The following is an 18425-nucleotide window of genomic DNA, read 5'->3' on the forward strand; positions in this document are numbered from 1 at the left end:
AATGGAAAGTGCATTTTGTCATGGAAAAAACAGACATGAATTAGTGGGTAATAATGGTGGTAGGGGGATGGTTGGACCACATGATCTTGGAGATCTTTTCCAACCTTAATGTTTCTGTGATTGTTCTCCCTGCTACGAGATCTCTCCTTCTGTTTGTAAATGTCTGCATTAGGCTGGCAGATGCCCAGCTGAGAAGTGCTTGGTTGCTTTCACTGCTTTGTACGAAAGGCAGTGAGTGCTTCAACATTACAGGGCAAAAGCCTGCTGTTGTCACAGTTTACAAGTGAGTAGCCACAGGAGATGCCAGACTCCCATTCTGCCTTCATTCATACGGAATCCCCATGTGTTTTGTGCAGGTAAGCTATTCTTCAATCTATACAAATATCTCATGCTGAGGTTATACTTTGTTACTGTCAGGAAATAGGATATATTTATTTCCATCAAATGCCGTGGCTAAATACATTACCTTCTCATGAGTGTCTATGGCTATTTTGAGATATTTTAAATACGTTTTTCTCAAGCAGACAATATACAGTTATAGAAGACATCTAGCTGTACTGACACAGTGTCATTGAGGTGTCAATTTTTATTTGGTCATTGTATCAGCCCTCTTCTGAAGTGACTTGGACTTGTATGAGAACAGCAGGAGAGGATATAAAAACATAAGGCAGAAGAAGTCTGTCAGCAGGGCAGTTATCTATGTGAACCACTAGAGGACAATGTGACCCAACTTATTCTCCAATCTGTAAAATAATTCATAATTAAACTTAACTGGTAATCAAGCACTGAATGTTAAACTTCCAGGACAGGGCAATCGATACATGCACTTTTACTAGGGCACAGCCTCAGTAGTTTTTACACTTTCAGAGAGGATTCCCCTGTGAACTACTGCATCTGTAAATAAAAAACAATTTAATCCAAGAGGTGGAGCTGACGACACATGAGTAACATTTTAATGTCTATAAGTTATTTTTGATCCTAGTCACCAGCAGAACATAGTGCAATGGTTCTAATGGACCCGTGCCAGAAAAGGGGAAAAAAAGAAAAAAGGATAAGGCCTTTTTGTGAAGCTATAGCAAACAACAGAGTCCTTGTCAGCATTGCATCTAATTATATGCGAACAGTAATTGTGGAAGATGTCAATCACATCATTCAACGCATGTCTAATGTAACAGAACAGACCATGAGAAATGAAAAACAGAGGGCTCCAGTTCAAAAATTGGGGAGCTAATGTTTGGGCTTTTCCCCTACATTTTTTCATGCAAATTTTCATGAAAAGCTTTCAGATCCTTACTGCAGTAAATTGTGCTATTTTTCATCCTACAAAACAACCTTGTAATCAGAAACTAATTAGATGCCCCAAACTACCCTGACGAAATCACTACTTATCTGCTGGAAAAAATGCAAGCATTAGCATGATACTGTGCATTACTTTATAATTTTCATAACTCATGAGTAAGAGAACAATGGAAAAATTATATACTTCCGATTTAATGTCACTGTGTTATGGCTGATGCAGTATAAAATCTCATTCGATCTGATGACAGTTTTATTACACTAGCAGTAAATTGAATCTAACAGAAAATTTATGCTTAGACTAATATCCGTGATCTCATGTGTTTGTTGACAAGTCTCGCTTTCCTTTGCAGAGGAAAATAAAAGGTGCATTTTTTAGGAAAAACAACAGTAAGCAAATAGTAGAAAATAAAGTTTAATAGAGGTTCAAATTTAATTACAAACAGGTTGACTTTTCATGGGGAAATGGCTTAGAGGCCTACCAGCACAAGTCTGGCAAAAAAACAGGTTTGGGTCTTCCTTCAGTATCATTCCATCACAAAACTAACCCTACTTATAAATTATTTTGTCTTCTTGTTAAATACATCGTTTGCATCTATTTGGCAACATCAAACCATAAATAAATTCATGAGAAATTAATGAGGAAAAATATCAAACCCTAAACTATCTTTGATTCGTTGCTTTTAGCAAATAGAAAATCATTAAGTTTAGAAAACACCTCCAAGATCATCTGGTCCAACCATCCCCCTACCACCAATGCCACCCACTAACCCATGTCACTAAGCACCACATCCAACCTTTCCTTGAACACCCCCAGGGACGATGACTCCACCACCTCCCTGGGCAACCCGTTCCAATGCCTGAATAATCTTTCTGAGAAGAAATTTCTCCTGATTTACAACCTAAACCTCTCCTGGTAGAACTTGAGGCCATTCCCTCTAGTCCTATCACCAGTTATCTGCAAGAAGAAGCTGATCCCCAGCTCCCCACACCTTCCTTTCAGGTAGTTGTAGAGAGCAATAAGGGCTCCCCCGAGCCTCCTCTTCTCCAAACTAAACAACCCCAGTTCCCTCAGCTGCTCCTCATATGGATATACACTTAGAAACTTTAAAGCTCAATTACACCTCCTATTTAGAAACCTCTAATGTGAATTGTGGGTACTTTTTTGTCTTCCTTAAGAAAAGGAAAGTCTATTTCTGCATCCTACAGAGATGTCTTCTACCCAACATAGTGTAGCAGGAAGTGAGAGGACACCACTGGAAAGCCGTCCCTCCTCCTTCCTATGGACGAAAAGAACCACAAAGAGACTTGCCATACCAGGGATGAAAAGTTTTGCAGACCTGCACACCCTCAAAAGGAAATGATTCCCCCGAAAAATAAGAGTCTATACTCAGCTTACTCAACACGGGGTAAGCGGAATAGGGCTAAGTGTAGCTTTGGAAAATCCCAGATAAAGGCAAAGCATGAGGTTTCAAGCAGCACCGCCAGCCAGCAAGAAAATGGACAAAGAGAAAATGCTTTATCAGGTAGGATATTGAAATAGTGCTGTGCAATAAGGAGAGAGGTAATCCTGTTAACTTCACTGGCTGAACCAACGGGGCCATGAAGGATCTGAAAGTGTTGGAAAGCCAGTAATGGCCTCCAGAGATACCCAGCTTGCCCCTGGCACATCCTGATTTTTCATTCTGAAGGGGACAGAGAGAAGAGAGGACAAAAAGGGGAACAGAAGAGCAAGGACCATTTTTCTTTTATTTACTGTCAACTGTTTTCAGTCCCCAGATGAGGTCCTCTAGATTTGCCTTTAAGTTTCTCTAGTTCAATACTTACTTTGAACTGAAAGAACGATATTTTCAGTGTTTCAGAAGATAACAAAAAATATAATGGGATTTTGTGGATGACCTAGTCTGTCCTGGTCTGACCTTTGTGTAGACTTTGCAGCCCTGATCCTGCTGATGAATCATAGATGTGGACACCCTAGCAGAGTAGAGACAGAGCACCTCTTATAGAAATGTTTGTTCTTCCTTTTCAATATGTATATCCCAAAATAAATTACTTCAGAGATTCACTTTCTTTATTGTAAAAAGTCTGCATCCTCCTTTTTAATCTGAATTTATCTGATTTCGTCCTTCAAAATGTTTCATCCATGTGGCATTATTAGAGTTCATAATATCATATACGATCTAACCATCAGTATTGGCACACTACTTTAGAGCACAAACATCTCTCCTACAGTAACCAAGAGCAGAAACCACTAACAGTTGAAATGTTTGATTTTGATATTAAAACAATTTCCTTAGCTTTTGATATACTATACAGTCTCAAAAAAAAAAAAGGAAAAAAAGACATACTATTGTGAACAAGATCTGTAGAATAGTAAGTACCTATAATCTTTCCCTCTTATGCATTTACTTGCACAATGACAGCACTATGAAAAACAAGGATAAAAAAAGCCATATGTTTGTTAGCTATAGTATATTGAATAGAAACCAGATTAAGATAATGCATGTTTCAAGTTGCTTCACCAGCAATGGCTCTAAAATAAAGCATTTTACAATCCACCTAATAATTTCACTGTCTGAGATTTTCAACACGTTTAATTGGATAGATAAATCTAAAGAAGTAAGGTGAATTTCTAACAAAAGCAATTAAGTGGCCCATTTATGTAGTTACTACAGTTTGAAACCAATAACATTCAATGTTTTAAACCCTACTACATATAAATCCTCATAAAATACCTATTTTATTGACTTTCATATATAAGTATGTATATAAAACTAACAAATGTTCTTATTATTTAGGCATTTAATTTTCCTTCTCTGTAGCATGGGTACATTATATTATAAAGACTTTTGTATAAATGAAGTATAAATATCTAATCATATATATTTATCTGGTGAACACATGAAAAATTATGGTTCGATCTTGACTGCATTAGTAGCACTCAATATTTTATACTGGCACCTTCAACAAACAATGCTGCAATATTCCTAAGAGTTCCTTCAAAGAAGAAGAAACTTCACTTAACAAAATAGTATTAAACCAATGTGCAAGGAAATTCAGACTCCAGGGTTACAGCACAGTTCAGTTCATATGATCCTACCACATATCTGTGGAATGAAGTTGTGCATTTAAACATGAGCGTGGCAAATACTAAAATATTTGGCTGGAAAAAAAGTTTTGCTGTGCGAAAGACATCGTGGAGGTCATTTTTGTTTCAGTTTAAAATTCTGCTACTTATCTGTCTCCTGCAGCTCTGGTGGCATTAAACATTTCTGAGAAGTGGGAGTATTTGTTTCTAAATGCCACATTGGCTGGGTAGAAGAAAGAATGAAATACCTGGGCCTTGGAGCAAGCTCATAACAACATCCCACAGAACAAGAGCAGGCAAGGGCTCTTGATTCAGGGCTCTCCGCCAAGAATCTTTCCACAGTCCATTCAGACCAATTTTGGTCTTCAAATTTCCACTGGTTCCGATGGACCACGGCCATTCAGGGACCAGCCTGGGCCCAAAGTCCAGTCCTGCTCTCTCCCTCTTGCCCACTCTGCGTCACCAACTATCCCATGCCTGAGTAGGTACTATTATAATGATATTAGAAAGAAATTGCTCAGAAAAAAAAAAAAAGAAAAAAAAAGGTGTGTGTGTGTGTATTCATTCTGTGGCATTTTGGATTACATAGCCTTTTTTTCCCCCCAATTACAGGATTTCCTATGAGTGTTGTCACTTTCTAGCCACAATTAAAGAACCCAACAGAAGTGATTCTACATGACAATGCCTCAAGGCAGGGTTTTTGATGAAGGATTCACACAGGCCTTTTCAAGCTTGTCAAGAAACCCAGGGCTGGTTCTAAAGCTGAACAGATCACTTGGGAGAGGCATCTGCCAGCTACACCATCCCTTTGAGAGGCCATCTGTCCGGTGCAAAGTGCCAAATTTCTTTCTGGACCCAACAGGGCACTGGCTGACCGTCAAATGAAAAGTTGTGCTAACAGGGTGCAGATTTGCACTCCTCTGTTCAAGCTCATCACTGGGACAGCTGCTGTTCCTGGTCCTGCCCCCCCTTGGGCCAGCACTCTCTACCACATCATCAGCCAGATCAGGGGGCAGCAAGACACCCCCAAAAGCAAAACAAAGTTGCTTTCTATGGTATTTACTCCCTGCTACTGTTGGCAGGGTGAACACAGAGACACTTGTGCTAGCAGGAGGTAGGAAACAGGAACGTGTACCATCTCTGTTTTGGACATTTTTGCTGCTCAGCCACAAATACATAACTTACTTGGAATTCCAGAGGCAGAAACCCAGACCCATCAATGTAAATTGTCAAATTTATATAGCCTCCAGAAGGACTAAGATTTCACTGTATGAGGAGTGGAGAGGAGTAAAGTGAGTTGCTGAGGACGGGAGGAAGAGAAAAGACACTGAAGTGGATACATACAAGCACCTAAATAAGAGGGGTGAGCTTTGACTATTTTAGCACCCATTATGCTTGGTTGGAACAGAAAAATGTACCCCCGCTTGCTTTTGCACTGCCCTCTGCTATATTACCCTACCTTTTGATGCCAGGATATTTTCAGAGCCCCCTGCTGTAACCTGTCTCTGAGCGTGCCAGGCAGCAACTCCAACCTCCCGTGCTGCAGGCACAGAGCTACCCTCCTTGTACACTCTCCATTCCCCATGGCAACTGCCTCCCCTCCTTACGACTCGGAGCTATTTTAATTACAGCTTGCTGCTAGCTCAATCATACTCCTTACACCAGCAAACCAGCTGCGCTGCCAAGGGATGTGTGCACAGGGCCCGGGCTCTCAGCTCGGCCTTGCCATCCTGCGCTGCATTACAATACCATCCAAGCTCTGCTTTCTTTCAATTTGCATGCCGAGCCAATCGCCAGTCTTGTAAATACCAGCTAGAAGTTGTAGTAACAATGACGGCTGACAAGTGCCTTTGCTTTCCCCAGATGAGCAGATCAGTTTGCTGTGGTAGAGCTCGGGAAGCTGAGAGCCTGTGGACACACAGACCCAGCGCTGGGCAGCAGAATTAATACATCTGGTCCTGGGGAGAGCGCAGCTAAGCTAGCAGGGGGCTCAGTTCAAATTAACCAGGCAGGTAATTAATCCTGATCTACAGCTCACAAAAGATCATGGAAACCATAGAAAAATGGATCACGAAAGCCCTCTGGAGAGCATCTAGTCCATTTGTCTTTCCTTAGATAGGAGCAACTACATCTATGTCATTCCTGATATCTAATCTCTTTTTAAACAGTTCCAATGATAGGTCCCATTACTTTTCCCAGAAACTTGTTTCATGACTTCACTATTGCCTTTCTCAGAAAACTCTTTTGAATACTTAATCTGACCCCAGGTCTTTTGCATTGCATTGAGAAAACAGTATTTATTCTCCTACCCACAAAAGACAGGAAAATAAATACCTCTCTTCCTTTCTGCAGGAGCCCTCCATTTACCCACCATATCCATCTTCAGCCACCTCTCCTGTACAAACAGAAAAACATGCTAAAAGTGAAGATTTCCAGATAGCTCCTACAACAGAGAAATCCTGTAAGATGTCCTTGCATGAAATATAGCAGGAACACAGGAAGATGGGTGATGATGATAAAAGTAACTAGATACCAGGGAAAAAGAGAATAGGAGACCCCAATTAACTCTCTACATTCTTTCTAGTGCATGGTTCCTCACAAAGGATTGAGAGAGGAGGAATACATTGAAAGAAGCAAAGAAGAAACTGTTAATACCTTTTAGAAATTAGTATGAATACAGTATGAATAAATAACTAAAGGATACAATAAATAAATAAAACTATTTACAGGTAAAAAAGCCTGTTTCTAGTAGTCATCTGCTGAGACGTTCTCTATTGTGCTGCAGAGGAGCTGCAAGAGTTCAGAATCAAAGGAGCTCTGTAAAAACCCATGCTTATGGCACAGCTTCCCTTGAGTGCCAGCTGCACAGGTGTTTTAAAAGAGACTTGTGAATGTGCACACACCTCCCTCACAATGACAACAGACTATTTCAAGTTATCCTTGAAAAACATCTATATGGTATAAAAGGTTGCTAAGAGAGGAGGAGCAACAAGCAAGTAAAACTTGAGTAATTCTTATTCTTCTCCAGAAGGACAGAGACGTTTTTTAACAAACACATCTGTGCCACAAAATTCAAATGTTATCATGTGGCCAATTATGTCACTAATAAGGTAGAGTATTTCCTAAAAGTCAGGATTAATTTCAGTAATTAAAATTCATGTAATGTTATCCATCTGCTGCTAAAACAAGCACAGCATTCTGCAGCAAATTTGACCTTGTGCGCAGAACCCCCACCAGCCTCCCCACACTTATTTTTGTGACAGTAGCACAAACATCAATTCAGAAACAGCAGTTGATTAATATTTAAAAGATGAAATTTGACTTGATGACTAATGCCTTTTTACTCAAAGACTTGGCGTTTTTATTTTAGGTAATAAATTTGAGTGACTTAGGTGGCAAACAAGCAAAGATAAGTATCTCATCTGTCTATAAACTGCATTCTTTGGGACTGAATTTTACACATAATTTTAATTCATCACAGCAAACATGGTAATTCATGACTACAAATGCCTTTGTGAAAGATTTGATAAAGTAAACTGCACTACAGATTACCTAAATTGATTGATAAGGACAGTGAAAATACCTGTACCCAGAAAGTGTCTCTGAAACATCACACTGCTCTTGACAGTTCAACATGAATTGGTTTGACGCTTAATCTTGGCTCTTATAATCTGACCTTTCCTTTATTTGTTTTAATACAGACTGGATATTACACAGATACACTTAATATACATATTACAGTCTACACGGGTAATTTTTAAATTGACAGTTTTCTATCTTGTCCTTAAAAGGCTGAGCACACAAGATGCTTGCCTTTTGGCACACAGGACAGAAACACAAATGTAAAACACAGTCCAAGGGCTGACTATTAATGACATTCTCTGTGAGAGTTACTCAAGCATGTTGCTCGTGGCAGCACAACCTTAGAATTAAATTATTCTTTTGGAAATTGAATAAACACTGAACATTATGCAGAGCCTGCAATGCACCAAAACAGAACTAAATGCCATAAAATACCATAAATGCCATATTTTCTTAGAGAGTAAAATATTAGTTTGACTTTGGATATTAATTTTATATATATATATATTTATCCTATTATTTTGTATTCCCCGTTAAAAACACTGCTGTTTTCCTTTCAGCATGTTTCCACTGACTGTCAGCTGACTTCCATACAACTGATGACGGCTGTTGGGCTGACAACAGAAGCCTTCCACTGAGAAGGATTATTGAATTATTAATAAGATATGGTTAAAAGAACTGAACTGGGAATGCCCACAGAAACTTAAAATGGCCCTTTATTTACCTAAAGATAGCATTCACTAAATCACTGCTGATTGCCCCTGAGGACCTTGTAGCATGAAGAGGACAGCATCTTACGAAAAATACGGAGTGACCCCCATGATTGTTAGGGCACACACAGACGAAGGGACTCGGCATCTCTTGGACTGTAAAATCCACAGTTCAGCAAGATAGCAAAGCAGCTTCTCCATCCTTGCTGAAGTTATGCTCAAGGACCTTGACAAATGAAGACCTACTCTTTTTCCAAATTTATGGAAATCCAGAAAAAAAATACCCATATGACAAGTAGACAGGAAAACTTTTTTTTTTTTAATTTTTTTTCACGAAGACAGGTCCATCTAAGCCTTACCTACCTCAACATCAGTGTTTCCGAACTCTAAGCCTGCCAGCCTGCTGGTGTCTGCTGGATGAAACAGGGGTGCCAGCCTGGCTGCCCCACCCAGCCCCCCGAGGTGTCCCCCTGCAACACGGGAGTGCCGGGCTCCAGCTGCTGCTAAGAAATCTCCATGGCAGCAAAGGATTGCAGTCCGAAGTCTTAACTGCGCCCTCAGTTTTCTAATATCCCAGCAGAACAGGGCTGATTGATAGCTCTTGCTCTATTTGTGGGTGGTTTTTTTCCCTTATTTTTAATATAAAATATAACAAAATATTGGAGGAAGGCTCCAAGCTCATTTTTGTGTTCTACAATTTCCCTACTTTTTTAAGTACTCCAATAAAATCTAAACCCCGTTTGAGCAAGTAACTATTTAAATACAGGCTTTTCAGTTCTGTTGTACTTTCTATGGCTAGATACAGCATAACTGAATTCATGTATGCGCTGCAAAAATGCAGCAGAATAATCGATCTAGTGAAACGACAGCCATCCTCATGGGGGAAAATCAGCACCACACTTGAACTAGGTCAAAATTCAGACAAGCAACAGGAATAAGATGGGATTTATGAACTTCCCTTGGTTAACTGATCAATATATTCCCTGCCATATAGCCCCACAGCTGCAGACCATTCTCAGTTTCTTCTTTGAAATACAGCTACCGGTGTCTCTAAAGACAACAGCCTCAGCTGCTAACTGGTCCTTGTGCTCTTAATTATCATACTGAGCTTTAGTTCACCCAGCATCTTGACCAGAGAATTGACTTGGTATGTAGGCATGCAGTGATCAGGAAGATGCAAATACAACATGGTACATGGAATATGCATCATAGCTGCACACTTGCACCATGCTCTTTGTGCAGTACAACGTATGATGCCACCAAATACATTGGCAGAATGGGAAAAAATCCCCCAAACAGAGCTTCTGGTATAATAACTTTTGGCAACACATTTCCCCTGTCAGGGGCTGCACAATTAGTTAATAGCCTCTACCTTTCACCTCTGATCACGTGGAAGTTTCTGTAGTTTCTGATTTTGCTTCAGCTTGTACAGAATGCAAGCACCTCTTGTGAAAGACTGCAGCCATGAAAAGAAAAGTTAACCTTACAGCTGCACTTGTCAGTTCTTCGCCCTGATCCTGCCTCTACCGATGGAGGCTCCTTATGGTAGAGTGGCTGAACCACCACACTATATAAACGCTGTCTATGAAATGTAAATGGTACCCATTTTGGTGATCTAGAGAATGGCTAGCATTCCTTTGCAGTAGTTTGGCATCTGCTGCAGGAGTGACAGCTGTAGCAAGCACAGGGAAGAGAGCTGAGTTGCTTTAGGCAAAGAACATCCCCACTTAGGAATCGTAGATGTTAACGGCATGGAAGGTACTGGCTTTTAATAAAGTGTGGTCTTCAACCTAGATGCAGTTCAAAGACTCAAGTTAAAAATCCATTTCTTGCTTGTGTCCTAAGAAAGAAGAAACTTTATTTCCATGTGGATCTTTCCAGCTATTACCGCTAAATGGGAAACCACTGGAGACAGCTCTCACACAGCAACAAAGGGATGAGGACAACATCAGCCACTGAACCCTAAATATTTTGCCCACACTCCTGAGCCCCTCAGAAATCACATTAGCTAAGTTTTAGGAGTACCTAGGCACAATTCAGATGTATTCTTTGGTATTAGCCTAGCACATTGGATCACAACTGCTAATATGGTTTACTTTGCTTGCTTTCATGAGTAGAAGTGACACAAAGCCTAAACCTTTTTCTCAGTCTCATTAAGGGACTGCAACTGCTGTAGCACTGTTCCTTTGGGCTGCTGTTTGACACTAACTGAGCTGAGATTTTATTTAGGAGCTGCTTTACTAAGCAAACTATGTACTTAGCTGTTTTTTTAGCAAAAGAGATGGATTTCAAACAAAACTAAACACTGTTCCAAACACTGTAGTTTTTCTTCCCACTCATTCCCTTGGTAGAGTGTTTCTGGTGACCCAGACAAAGCCCTGCAAATCGTTTCCAATCATTTGTCTCAAATGTAAACACCATACTGTAAGCTTCTCCTACCCTTACTTGTTCTAAACTCACCAATAAAAACATCCTGCCCTGCCTAATAACACTGAAAATTCAAGGTTCCCAGGGGATTTTTTCTCTCCATTACCATCTGTGGATGGAAGACTGCCAAAACATATCCTTTCACTGCCCCTCCAATCCTCTCTCCTTAGTCCACTTTTCTTTAACTAGAGGCATGAGTGTGATTAACATACAGCAAAGACTAATTGACTAATTTCTCTCAAATATGTCATTTCAGCTAAGCAGGGGTTAATGAAAGACATACATATACCATGTATAAGAGCTAAATTTAAAGTGGCAAAAAAAATAATCTTGCATATTGCTTATTTGCCATATTTCTTCAATAAAGTGCATTAGTACCCCAGTGATGACAAATGTTTCAAGCTGTTTATTTGCTATAAAACAGGAAAAGTATTATACCCCAGTAACAAAAACCAGTAATAGAAATCAGCAGCAGTCTATCCCATGGTGCAGACTTGTGGACAGAGGAACAGGCCAGTCTCTCTCAATGCTGCTTTTCCCCAAGGATTTACGAAATTGAGGATATCTTCTTACAACCAAAGTTTTTCTTTTTCTTTCTTTAAATCAAAGTTTTCTCCCAAATTCTCCTTCTATTTTAAAATTATTTTCTCACATTCGTGAGGGAAACTTAATTAAGAAAAATAAAACAAAATTTCACTTTGAAAAAGAAAACCCAAAATTCAGTAAAACATCTTGGATATTCTTGGCTTTCAGCTTATGAGAAAGAGAGGCTGAGGAATACTGTGGACAGAATTTTTTATCTCACAATTCAGATGACAAATGAAGATGATCGCCCAAGATGAAAACTCATGTCTGACCATGCATTAGCTTATGTTTTAATTTAACATGTTAAAACCATACAACAGAGAAAGTAAGTCATACTATCCCTGCATGATGGATGCTTAATTGAGTTCAGCCTCATCAGGTGTTAATGCTGTAACGTGTCACCATAAGGATTTTTATACTTATCCACTAATACCTGGAAAAAATGTTTTTTATTTATGTTTGACAAAGCCCTAAGTGTTTGCTGGAAATTAAGAGCAGTAAAGATTTGTCAGAGCTTGACTAATCACACCTGAATCTGATTCTCTTCCAACAACAGAATAACACGCACACATTTCACTTAGGTGTAACAGACTAGGGTAAGAGATATTGCATGCCACAAGCCCTGGCATCAGTCCCTTTCTCTTCTACGGAAATCCTGAGGCTGATCCAAATCCAGGGAAACCAGTGGAAGAATTTGGATGGGAAATTTAAAAATACTGCTAGTTTGGTGAGCTTTGAATCAGAGCCCACATTTCTCACAAGTCTGGGACTGGAAGGTTTGAGTAAGACAGTAGCAGACCACGAAGTATACACTGGTCTGTGGCTCAACTATGTTCTTACAGTGGCCTCAAGGTCAAGCACCAGCACTCTAACAGGCTCTGAGCAAGACCAAGGCCTCCTCTTCTCTCAGCCCTGGGAAATGTTTGAGAGATGCAGCTCCTGACTGTACCAGGTACTTCATCACACCATCACTGGTGCTGATTGTGCACTGCACTGATAAGAATGGTCAGGGCTCTGGATAAAGCATCTCCTGGCTCAGTACAGCTCTTTCAATACACTGAAATGTCACAGTACTTGTTTCAGACAGGAACTCTTCTTTGTTCTCAAAGGTGAAAGAGGACTGCTTTATATAAGGCAGTCTCCATTAATATGGGCTTTCATGGAAGAACAAAAGCCAATGATGCAATTTTTGCTGCTTAGAATCTCAATTAGAAACTTGGACTTAGCAATAGCACACAGCTTCAAGAGTAACTGGGAAATGGGAGAAAGGAGTTGATGCAGAAATTATTTCCTGAAAATTGAAAAGCTTTATTTTAAAGAGAAAGCCAGTTGTAAGATCCTATAATTTATCAGAAAACCAGAAAGCAAGTTAAGTTATTTAAATACTCCATCAAGGAAAATGCAGAACATCGATAGTGTTTTGTGTGTGAGAGCACAAAACAGATGTGAAAGAAAGATGCTACATGACATTTTGTATCTTCCCTTACAGGATATCAAGAAGAACCTGACAGATTCATACTAACGCAGTTAAAAAACAATCAGGAGCACTGGGAAACAGATTACAGTATTTGAATCTTGAATAGAGAAATCAACGCGTTTCAGTTAGTTTTGGGGATACAAGCATCCCAGGAATTTCTGAGCTTTAGGATGCAACGCAGATCACTGACTGTAAAAAAGAAGTCTTAAAATGCAAGAGGACATCCAGTTATTGAATATAAGAACCTTAGCCTCTGCTCCTTAACTTCTCAATTAGGGGAAAAAAAACTCATCTGATTACAGTAAATTTGAACAAATTATATGTCTTAAGAATTTAGAGCATATTTAGAACACAGTGCAAACATTTGACTACCAAGTAAAACAAAACATATAAGGAGTTAGAAAATTCATAAAACAAAACTTGGTTTTCAAAAAGGAAATCCTTACTGCAGACAGAATTTATTTACATAGTATTTTATCTCTCATATGAATAGGATTAATGCGTGCTATAAGAACAGACTTGTTAAATCAGCTCGCTGAGTATGCAGGGAGCTGAACAGATGGCAGCACCGAGGTAGCAGCAGAAATCACTAGTCCTCGTTTACACAGATGATCTTGATCATTTCCATAATGTGAGAAAATGACTCACCTGTGAAATACAATGTTCTGTGGTTGAGGCAGAAATTTTCATTTTTGTCCCCTGGAACGGAAGATTATGGACTATCCAGACATCAGCACTATATTATTACCAGTTCTGGAAGGAAATCACATACAGAGATACACCATCTCTGCTCATTTGTGGAGTTATCTTTCTAGGGACTATTTATTTGACACATCATGAATAGATTTTCTCTAACTCAACTACACATAGTTTGCTGCTGGCTACTTCAGGTTATTTAGTTTCTTTGTAGCTAGTTTTATTCCTTGGATAAGATTATCTTGAACTTCAAGGAGGAAAAGGCTAGAAATATACATTTATCTTGTCCATAAAGAAGACTTGTTTAGAGTGCCCAGTCAAAATTTGTATGACAACATTTATTTAGAGTAAATCCTTTACCCATGCTAGGTTTTGGGCACTTAAATTTATTCTGTGGTATGAAATGTCCACTGGGGGGAGGGAGGAAGGGGGACGACACTTTGATCTTTTCATATATTCAAAGGCAAAGGAGAAAAGTCTTAATTACAGGAGTTAGTGGAGTACTTCATTGCCTACATAGCACAGCAGAGCTTTTTCAGAAAAATAATTGCTTTTATCACTGTTTTCATTTACAGCTCAAGCTCACGAGTTAAGTGAAGCATCACACACTAAGGCTAAGAAAATCAGCTTAATTTTACTGAATGGAACAGAGCAGTGTATATTCTAGGTTTAGGGCTTCCTCATTTTTTCTTCAACTTAGTGTGGCAGTATGCAAATGGTTAAAAAGTAACATTTAGTAATTTTTGGTAGCAATTTGTGTATAATGAGGCAAATATATACTAAATATAATTCAGCTGAGGTCAACATTATTGCATTAAGGATTAACTGCAGCCAAGGTCTATAAACATATATATGCAAACAAATCTTTGATGAATCTTGATAATGACATGAGACCAGTTCCTGAAAAAAAGAAAAAGGGGGGGGGGGATGAGGGCAGGGGAAGGGAATAACATTTAAGGGCTCAGAAACTTCTCTATCACACAAGCAATTGAAGACAGTCACATTAGGTCACAGACTCAAACAGAGCTTCTACAGTCTGATCTGGCACCAGAAAAATTACTGCTTGTAGCCAGCTGTCTGTACCTTACAGAAAAATAGCCTCTGAGAGTAACTCTTAACAGTATAAGAAGGTTGGAGATTTTCTATGTGTTATAGAACTTTGTTCCCATGCAAATCTTGCATTAATTTTTCACAGTAACTATGAGGTTTAATGTTCTTGAATCAAGGCAACTGCACAAAGCTGACAGATCATGACTTTTCTACAACTGCACAGTGCTGGAGAGTTTATGCACTACACTCCTCTGAATCCCTGCAAGGGATTCCTTAATTTAGTCGAAGATTCAATACATCATGAGTTTGCCTTCAGTCCATTTTTGCACTGAGGACAGTTGAAATGTGGGCATCTGACCTGAGCAAGGCACAAGGTTTTAAAAATATAAGGCAACAAAATATACTGAAAGTCAATAATGCACAGGCAAGAAAGAAATACAGTACTCCTGGGGGGTGATGCATGGGAAAAGGTGTTTGAGTATGCAAGAGAAGACACGCATACAGTTCTCCCTTTACTGAGAAATAACAGCAGGTGAGATTTGCAACTGTCATTTCCTGGCTGAAACAAAAAACTTGGTGGCATCAGATCTGGATTTTTTTCATTACTTGCTCTTCTTAAAAACACAGACACCAATCCTACTTACATTATACAGCAGTGACACCGGCAAACAACAAAAAGCCTGCAAACCCACCAACACAGAGACGACCCATCTGTGGAAGGCCTGCATAGGCCCCTGTAACGTTCATTATCTGAACCAGGGAAGATGTGCCATCGGTGCTTTGGTTGTTCTGGCACACACAGGGCCCTCATAACTCAACTGCTGTCCTGCTTGTCTGCTCCCAGAAGGCACACTGCAGCCACATTTTTCAGTGATGCTTTCCACTTCGAGGTGTGGGAAGATGCAAGATACTTTTACTGCATGGACCTGCTGGCAAGCTGTGAGAGCAGGGTACCATGTGTACCAGGAGAAGCTGCAGCACAGAGGAAAGGTGGGAAGGAGAGAATTCACATTATAGGTGCATTTTGCTGAAGGGCCAAACTAATGCTTCAGTGCTTTTTGTCATCTTCCAAAAGAAAACAAACGAAAACTCTAGGAAAACACTAATTAAAAAAAATCAATTTATGTTCTGAAGAACATGAAAATTGTTTCCTAAACAATCAAAGATAAAATGTCTACTTGGTGTAATTTTCTTTCTCAGAGCAAATTATTTTTTCCCCACCCTTGGCTGAACCATAATAGGCTATCAACTCTGTGCAATAAAGCCCGACACGATAAAGTGAAAATTGCAGGAACAATAACCAAAAAAAAGTATCTAACTAGGCAAGAGCTTAGCTGAAAACACAGGCCCCATCTCTAAGAGGCGGCAGCAATAAATCATGTTTAGAAGTTAACCCCCATCATGCTGAAATAATGAAAGTTTCTAATGGATTACAGGCAGGAGATGTAAAGCAGAAAGCCAGAGAAGGAGAAGGCACATGGCTCTGCATTGCAACCCCAACAGCTCCTGAGTTATGGGCTTCAGTGGAGGAAGTGACATGTGTTTATTTTACTCTACTGTTGTTTTCACAACCCATTTTACCACACCATTGAACGACACCATTATAGGATCTGACCTGTTATTCAGCTACAGCATAAGCTTTAAAAATAATTTGACCTTCAAGACCTCAACAGAGACAATGCTTGGAGCTGCCTCCACTACTTCAAGGTAAACTAAAATGGGAGTTTTCCTGTCAAGTGCAGCATAAAAAACTATTAGGCAAAAATGCTTAAATACACATAATAAAAACTGAGTGTGGTTTTAAGTTTCAGTAATAAGACAAGCTTTAATATTTCAGAAGTTTTAAGATGGTATAGCTCATACTAGAGTTTTGCTGTGGTGTTAGACAGGAAAGAAACAGTCATGGCTAAATTTCCTTAAGTACTAACGTGTAATAAAGAATAAACCAACCTATTGTGTTCTTATTGGTCTGAGCTTCCTTATAGCCCCCCTGGGAAAAGTCAGTCCAATATTATAGGTAAAGCACCATGATAATCCAGTCTTTGTATTTGGTTCCTGATGGAAGGAAAGATTACCTCTACAGTTCACTCTAAGTTACTGCCATATTTTTTAATGAAACAACAACAGGGCTGAAGAAAAATCTCCAATTAATATGCTACCTTTGGAAGCAAGAAGTTTTCCAGTTTAGGTCAAAGAACAATTTTTGCCTTTAAATAGATGATCATGGCTCTTCCTGCCTCAAGGCACCAAGTTACAGAGGCTGTAGCACATGAGACTATGCAAAGAATCATCATCTCTGATATTTCTAAGTTCAGCTGAGAACAAAAATGTAGACTGTGGTAGGGGAACTTAAAAGTTTCAGTTTCTGTAATGCATTTATTTGGTCTTGAAATGAAATATGGTTCTCAAAAGTAAATGGATATGAAAGACTGATTAATCTACATTCAAAATACAGCTGAAGCTGAGCTGATAGCTGGTTTACTTCGTCTTTCTGATTGCTGCAATGTGAAACTAGGTAATAGTATTATTTGAATTCCTGCAAACTAGTTCCTAGCTCACCCATGAAATTCACAGCCTGAATTCAGTGGGAGGCAGGTGGCGTAGCTGACCTATATCACAGCTGTTGATACAAGAAAAGTTTATTGCTATTGATAACATGCTAAAAGGAGGATGATTTCGTAAACAGAAACATCATCAGGTTTTCCCATTTCTTATCGTAAGCTTCCAGACACACATAGGTGTGGTTTCTTGTTTCTGTTTTTACATTTTAAACTTCATAGCATGCACTGTCATTACTTCTTTCCCTTGAGGATGTTAATACAATTTCAAATGGACTAACCATATAATAGTATTTCTAAACTCTATCAGCAACTTCGGATTCAATTTCATTTATAGCCTATAGAGTGATTTATTTTAAAACAGAGTTATAGCTCTACTGTGTAACTCCATCTCATAACAAATTTGGTGAAAAGAAATTATGTAATCAGGCTGAGAGGAAGATCCATTCATAACTTTTAGTGTGCAAGGAAAGTGGTCATGGAAGGTTCATAACTGGCTTTTTGAAAGTGTTTGCAAAGTATGAAGACAAAACTATGTAAAAAGGTAACAGATGAAAGCTGTCAGAGGGTAAACTTCAAATCGCTAATGACATCTATAGAGCACAGGCAAACCAAGCTGTATTAAAAAATCATCTGTACCTTCTAGCCTCCAAAAGAAAATATTCTGGTATCTCAGAGATCTACAATAAAAAGTGTCATAAACACACTAATCATATTAAGTCTACATTTCTTTTACCTTACATTTCTTTTACAGCTTATTCCACAATAAAGTGCTTGTTATAAATGCTGCCAAAACAGTGAGCACCAGTTCTACAAGACGCCTATGAGCACATCTCAAAGTATCATCAACAGTCCTATCCATATGCTTCCCTATACATTTTTCATGTTTCTGCTTCAAAACATTCATAGAGGTCTTTGTGAATTGGAACTTCTAACATCTTGCAAAGGGTCTGCAG

The 18425-nt window shown here is 39.1% G+C and overlaps 1 protein-coding gene across 13 annotated transcripts in view; it reads right to left on the reverse strand.

The window, feature by feature from the left end:
• The window catches only part of BICD1 (BICD cargo adaptor 1), a 177139-nt gene that overhangs the window by 53781 nt on the left and 104933 nt on the right, over positions 1-18425 (reverse strand). The window contains exon 1 of one of the 13 annotated variants that reach the window (XM_013173056.3): positions 9040-9987. The exons of the other annotated variants lie outside the window; for them this stretch is intronic. The gene's annotated coding sequence lies outside the window, so the exon portion shown is untranslated. Of the gene's footprint in view, positions 1-9039; positions 9988-18425 lie in introns of those variants that run through there. 13 annotated transcript variants of the gene reach the window in all.

Source organism: Anser cygnoides, chromosome 1, assembly GCF_040182565.1.
Source record: "Anser cygnoides isolate HZ-2024a breed goose chromosome 1, Taihu_goose_T2T_genome, whole genome shotgun sequence".
In the NCBI taxonomy this organism is placed as follows: Eukaryota; Metazoa; Chordata; class Aves; order Anseriformes; family Anatidae; genus Anser; species Anser cygnoides.